Below are 7188 nucleotides of genomic sequence, written 5' to 3'. Positions count from 1 at the left end.
GAAGTAGACTTATTTGGTTGAGAGGTGCTTTGCCTAAGGACTTCCCTGGCAGTCCAGTGGTTAAGACTCTGCTCTTCCAATGCAGGGTCTCTGATCAGGAACTAAGATCCCAGATACCTCCTGATGTGGTCAAAAATTAAAAAAATAATAAATAAAAAATGCTTTGCCTGAAAGCTCACAGGGGTAGGCCCAAAAGTTCTGTTCAGACCTTGAGGGCGCTGGAGGAGGAATTTGGCGCTTCTAGTGAGAAACTGCTGGAGAAGGCAATAGCAACCCACTCCAGTACTCTTGCCTGGAAAATCCCATGGACGGAGGAGCCTGGTAGGGGGCAGTCCGTAGGGTCACGAAGAGTCGGACACTTACTGAGCGACTTCACTTTCACTTTTCACTTTCATGCACTGGAGAAGAATATGGCAACCCACTCCAGTGTTCTTGCCTGGAGAATCCCAGGGACGGCGGAGCCTGGTGGGCTGCTGTCTATGGGGTCGCACAGAGTCGGACACGACTGAAGCGACTTAGCAGCAGCAGCAGCAGCAGCAGCAGCAGCAGCAGCAGTGAGAACCTGCGGGCCTGAAGCTTCCCACCTCTGCCTCACAGCCACAGGTCCAAGCGGCCCACAGAAAGCCGTCGGCACTGAGAGACGGAAGCTGCTAGGGGGCAGCAGAGGCTCGCAGGTGTCTCGCTACAGGAGCTAGTCTTTCAAGTTTTTTTTTTTTTAATTTTAACGAATTGCTCTAATACTTGGAAATTTAAATAAGAGAGATTTTGTAATCTGAACTCTACTGTTCAAGAGCAGAGACCCTGTTTACTACCCCACTTAACTACCCTTTTTGACGGCCTACCCCCCCACCCCGCTCCAGTCATCCAGTCATTCTCAAGTATATCCCAGAGCTTTCCCTCACTCCAGGAACACCAATGCCAAGCTACCCGAGTGAAAAGCAGGCGGGGCCGGATGGACAGTGGCAAAGCCAGGACGCCCAGCGCGGATCTGGCCCCCGGGGAAGCCAGACGAAGTGGGCAGTCACTGCAAGCTGGGAGCCCGCCCCTCAGATCCCCGCTTAGGGCCTCAGGAGCCGTTGGTCTCAGGGCCGACTTTGCAACCGCTCAGCACCTGTGGCGACCAGAGACAGACACTGACCCTGACGCCCTGAAAAATACCTGTAGAAAATGGCTTTGGGGGAGGAGATTTGGGGAGCGGCACCAAACTATACCTTATAGTGCCCCGACCCCAGAGCAGTTTTTAAATGTCATCCCTGTGTCTCAAAACGAAAACAACCCCTTAAGGTTTGGCACCTTCCAGGAAAGGACAGTGGAGACTGGGTTTGGGCTAAAAGAGGAGAGTGGGGAACTTTGTGTCGGCCCCCTGGGCAGGTACGTAGGGGCTGGGGGCGGCGGGCTCGCCCTGTCGGGCGGGGGTGCGCCCCGAAGTGACAGGAGGAAGCTGGAGGTGGAGGGCTTTGGGGAGGAGGTCCCGCCCCACCTCGCGCTCCTTTACGGGAAGTGATGTGGGGCCAGACGGAAAATACCCGCCAAGGACCCGAAAAGGCCGGCAGCGGGTGGACGCCGCGCGCAGAGACAGAGCGGCGTGGGGACCGCGGGCGGAGCAGGTGAGGCGGAGGCGCGGGCTGGGAGGCGCGCTCGGGCTCGGGGCGCCGGTCACCCCGCGGGGCAGCGCGACGGAGCGGGCGCACCGAGGGTCTGGCCCTGGGGCCGGGTGTTGGGGTTGCAGCTCCTCTCCGCTCTCTGGGAGGCAGAGCCCACCGGAGAAGCTTCTTTGCTTCTCCCAGGCCCTCAGCACAAACTCTACGATGACAATCGCGGGCGTAGGGGTCAGCTTGGGCGAGGTGCCGATTAGGTGGAGTCCCAGGTTGGGGGCTGAGGTCACCTTCCGGTGGCATCCAGGTGCTAGGGGCCGCATGGAGGTGGCGGGGTGGGAGGAAGGAAACTTCTCAGGCAGGAGAGGAGGCTCCTGCACGGCCTCTCTAATTCTTTACTTCCTCCGGTTTTGTCAGTTGAATGATTTAAAGTCTTGACACCTTTGTTGGGCGGGGTCTGGACGGCAAACTGTCTGGGTGGGAGAGGGTCCCCCCTTCCTTTCCCTGCCAGTCAGACAGAAAACCCTACCAGGCAGTCAGGCCCTTCTGTCTTGACTGGTGGTAGAGCCGATGTGATGACAGGTTTCGGTAACTCTTGCCAAAGCTTTTGTCTCTGTCCCAATAGATCACGGATTAAGCAAAGTCAGGCCTGAAGTGAAGGAAATCTTGTGAACCCATGACTTTGCCTTCCCATAATTTTGGCTCCTGTGGGCCCCCTGCATGGCCTCAGCATCATCTGTTAGATCCTCTGTCTCAGGGGTCTTCTGTGGGCTAAGAGCTATTTTCCCCTACTGGATGGATTCTTAACTTTGGGATTGGCTCATCAGTCAGAGGTTGGGGGTATCCTCTTTTTTTTTATTTTTATTTTTTGGGGGTATCCTCTTATGCTGTATAAAGTTTCTATAATTATCAGTGATTTAGTTTGTTGGTGATTCACTGTTCCTGTTTTATTGATTTATTTATGCCTTCTTAGAAACTTGTTTTAGGGGGAAAACACAGTCTGGAAGACAGAATTTTTGCAGATGGTTACAAGTAAAGAAAGGTTAATGTAGTGCTGAAAAAACTTGACTGAGAATCTGTATTTTATGTTAGTTTTCCTTCCTACTTCTTTCCTTTATTGTTTCTTCCTTACTCCCTCCCTCCCTTAATTTCCATGACCTGCCTTGATTTTACTAATTTTGATGAAGTATAACTAATTTTTTCTTTTCTTGCTGCGCTTTTGGTGTCAAATCTAAGAAAGCATTGCTCAATCCAAAGTCCTGAAGATTTATGCCTATGTTTTCTTCTAAGAGTTGTTAGTTTTAGCTCTTACATTTTCATCTTTAGCTTGCTTTAAGTTAATTTTGTACATGGCGTGAGGTAGGAGTGTTAACAATTTTTTGCATGTGGGCATCAAGTTCTCCCAGCACCATTTGTTGAAAAGATTATTTTTCCCCCTTTTAATACCATTGGTGCCTGTGTTGAGAATAAATTGTCAGGAAATGTGAGGGTTTATTCCTAGACTCTCAGCCCTACTCCATTGAGCTGCATGTCTATCCTTATGCTAGTATCATACTCTCCTCTGTTAACTATGTACGCGAGAGGTTTTGAGATGGGGAGTGTGAGTCCTCCCACTTTGTTTTTCTTTTTTGAGACTGTTCTGGCTATTCTGGGTCCCTTGAATTTCCATCTGTAATTTAGAATCAGCGTCTCAATTGCTGTTGCCTGATTTTACAACAGATGCAATGGGTGTTGAAGTGGGCAACAGTCTCTAGGAACCAGACTCTTGATTTTCCTCTTCCAAACCTGCTTTTCCCTCCGTCTCCCCTGTCTCAGTTACTTCATTGTTACAGGTGCTCAGACTAAACACCCTGGGGTCACCCCTGATTCTTTTCTTTGTCTCATATCAGACATCTAGTCTCTCAGCAGAGTTCATTAGTTCTGCTTAGAAACTATATCTAGGATAGGAACCATTTTGTAACATTTTCACTGCTCCTGCCAGTTCCTTTTGTTTGTCAACCTGGATTACTCCAAAGCCTCCTGCAGGCCCACCTGCTTCCACCTTCACCACTCTATGGTCTGTTCTTAACAAAGTTGCCAAAGCCGCTTATATCACTCAGTCCTGTGCTCAAAACTCACCAGTGGCTTGTTATACCAGAGGGAAACCTTACATGGTGTGTGGCTTCATCTTCCATCACTCCCCTCTTTTCTCACTCGCCTTCAGCCACACCTCAGGACCTTTGCTGTTTCCTCTGTTTGAAATGTTCTTCCTTCAAAAGTCTGCACTGCTTACTCATTCATTTCATTCAAATCAAGTCATTTCTTTAGAGATGCTTTCTTGTCCCATCCCATCTAAATTATCGTCCCCCATCCCCCAACCCCAACATTTTCTTCCTCTTGACCTTATTTTTCTTTAGAGTATCTGTAGCATTCTTTGTCATTGCACACACACATCTGTCTCCCACTGGTAGAGTACAAGCTCCATGAAGGTCCGGAATTTGTCTTGTTTGCTCTGGTGGAGGTAGCACCTGGAATGGTTTTTGGCACATATTAAACCCTAAAAAAAATATATATATATATAGAGAGAGAGAGAGAGTGAATGAAAAGGGAATGAGAAGCTGAGAAATGGGGATCACTCTGCTATTTCTTTCTCACTCTTCCTTCCCATTTGCAGTGTCCATAGCTACACCAGCAACTCCTCCTTCTCTCCTTTTCTATCTACTTTTTTCCCTAGAGGGAATGGCCTTACTCTTCATGGAAAGGGAAAGGTCAAAAAAAGGTCAAACAAAGGAAGGGAAAGGTCAAACAAAGCAGAAAGGTGAGGACTTTGGGTCCTTCCCGAGGGCAGGACCTGGGCAGACTGGGAGGAGGCCTTCAGCGCCTGTCTCTAGTGACTTGGTTTCTTGTGCTCATCTAGGGAGAGTGAAATTCCTTGGAAATTTGAGAAAATGGAGTTTCATTTCCTGATGAATATTTTGCAGTGCAGTGAATTTAATTTTTCTCTGGCTTCTAACTGAAATTTCCAATTATGAGACTCATTTTGACTTTTAATTGCATAATGACTTCAGACTGTCAACTGATTATGCATATGTGGCCTTATTTCCATGATGAGACTGTAATAGCCTGGAGGCAGAGCATGGCTTCGTCTCCTTTGTGATTCCTGTACTGCAAGCTATCATAGGCAAACGAAGTGTTCAATAAATTCTTGCTGAATGTGCCCATAAGTTAATGAATAACCTTGGATTTGTTTTCATCATTAGAAACCTCTAGTCCATATATTTAATTTTTCTCAGCCTGTGGATGTTAAGTATCTTGTTTTAGTCCACCTCATCCTGCTGTTGCGGATAAAGCAGTATTGGCTAGAGTTGAGAGAGGTTTCCTGCCGACCTTTCTCACTGAGAATTGAATTAACTGGCCTGGAGAGTATAGTAATCACTGTGGTATTTTAAAAATTGAACTAGCTTTCCATTGTTAAACTTATCTTGGAACATGCCATATCTATATATTCACTACAAACTATGAGAAAGGAGTATTTTTAAACCCATGGCATGTATATGTGTGTGGGTGTAAATAATGCGAGCCCTAGTTAACTTGATGGGTGGGGGAATCCTTTTCAAAATGTATACATATGTCAAATCACCGTGATGTACACTTTAAATATCTTACAATGTTATATCTCAATTATACCTCAATAAAGTTGGCTGATGGGCTTCCTTGATGGCACAGTGGTAAAGAATCCGCCTGCCAATGCAGGAGATTCGGGTTCGATCCCTGGTCCAGGAGGATCCCACATGCTGCCAAGCAACTAAGCCCGTGTGACATAATTATTGAGCCTGTGCTTTGGAGCCAAAAATAAATAAGAAAATAAAATTATATATTTAAAAAAAGTGGCCCACAATTTAAAAAACAAATGAATTGTGAGCCTCTATGCAGCAAGATTGCCTTGTTATTGTTAGAACAAGATTGCCTTCTGAAGAGAGGAATTTTTCCTTCTCACTGCCTTTGCTTTATATGCTGTGTGCAGGTTTCGCTTGATCAAATTTATTCCTCTGCCTTGTAGTCAGGAAGTTCCAGTTTATGGTCTGGTTTCCCTAAGCTGATTTATCTGGGGAGCAGACATGAGCAGTGAGTTGGAGGAAGAGATAAAAGGTTTGCAATTAACTTTGTGTCCAGAAGGTTAGAGGTGTGCAGCTGTGAGCATCCATCTTGTTCCATCCACTGTGTTTTGGCCTCCTGTCTGGTCAGGAAGTATACCACATTCTTTTCCCTGTATGATTGAGGTCTACTAACGTTGATATTCTACTCACTGTTTAATAAAATTTGATGCCTCACCTACTCAAAACAAATGTTGCAAGTCATTCTTCCTTGCCTGCTTTTGTTTTGTTTTATTTTTTGCCTCTATGTATGTCACCCATGAGAAGGCCTCACATTTAGTGCTTCAGCCACACTTGGAACCACCCACCTGTATGAAATCAGACTTTTGAGAGCTGAGATTATGCTTTGAATGTGGGGTCAAAGGTAGTGTGCCAGATTTTAAAAATTGGAAGAACAACAAATAATATTTTACTATAAGTATGTCCCATGCAATCTTTGGGACACACTTATACTAAAAAATTAGTAGTTTTTTTCCTATGAGTGGTAGAGTTAACTGGTGTCTTGGATTTAATGTGTTAACTCTGGTCTGATAAATTTATGTTTTTGGGCAGGAAATGCATTGATCATGATAATGTCCACAGAATAACTGAGCTATGGCTCATTTTGCTAATTGCACATGTCTCCATTTTAGGAAGGAGAGGGCGTGTAAACTCAAGGATTATTAGAATTAGAGGACAGTGGGAGAAGATTCCATTTCCTCTAGTGTTTTGTGGTGAAGGAAATTTTTCTCCAGAGATGTTGTCATTTTCTAAGATCACACAGTTAGTGGTAAAGCCGGAACTGGAACTCCGGGTCCAGTGGTTAGTCTGCTGCACGGAGTCTTCCCTTGAAAGATCACACGTAGTTGCTTATGTTTTCATGCTGATCTTTAGTCACTTCTGTTGCCTCCCTCCCATATCGCTGCAGTGTCCTGCTGCCCTTCTGGCCCTTGGATCTGCTGTGTGGCAGGCAAAGCCACCTTCAAGAACACAGTTGACTTTTCTCTGAGAACCGCAGGGCCGTTGAAAGCCACCGTTGGTTGTGTGCCTGTGGTGATGCCAGAAATCCCATCTTTCCATGTGTTTTTATCCCTTCTAAGGTCTGGTTATTATTCTCATCCCCTTTGAGTGCTTACTGTAAGGTGCTTTGACTCAGGAGGACTTGGCTGAGAATAATTCCACAACCACCAAGTGTTGTCTCACTGAAGGGCGCCTGCTTAGAGTGGCCAAGTCCTTTGACACTCTGTATCTTCTTGTAATTTGCTACAACAGATATGGAAGATACATGGTAAGGATCGATGCAGTAGATAGGTGTATGTAACTTCCTCTTTAGAGATGTGTTCTTTTAAAACACAGTTTGCTTACTGTTTTACAGTTACCTGTACTGATTTAAGAAAGTGGCCTTAGAAAAAAGCATCCTTCCTCTGACTGCTGTGAGAATACCGTATTTCAGAGCCACTAATCCTGTTTTTTCATAGCCT

General features: G+C 46.0%; 1 protein-coding gene across 4 annotated transcripts in view; it reads left to right on the top strand.

Moving 5' to 3' along the window:
* The first annotated feature begins 1474 nt into the window (after positions 1-1474).
* RAB27A (RAB27A, member RAS oncogene family) overlaps positions 1475-7188 on the top strand; it is an 81045-nt gene continuing 75331 nt past the window's right edge. For all 4 annotated transcript variants that reach the window (XM_010836771.1, XM_010836770.1, XM_010836766.1 and 1 more), the window contains exon 1: positions 1475-1607. The gene's annotated coding sequence lies outside the window, so the exon portion shown is untranslated. The remainder of the gene's footprint in view (positions 1608-7188) is intronic.

This window comes from Bison bison, unplaced genomic scaffold (assembly GCF_000754665.1).
Source record: "Bison bison bison isolate TAMUID 2011002044 unplaced genomic scaffold, Bison_UMD1.0 scf7180017864066, whole genome shotgun sequence".
Lineage (NCBI taxonomy): Eukaryota > Metazoa > Chordata > Mammalia > Artiodactyla > Bovidae > Bison > Bison bison.
This window is presented reverse-complemented; position numbering and strand designations above follow the sequence as displayed.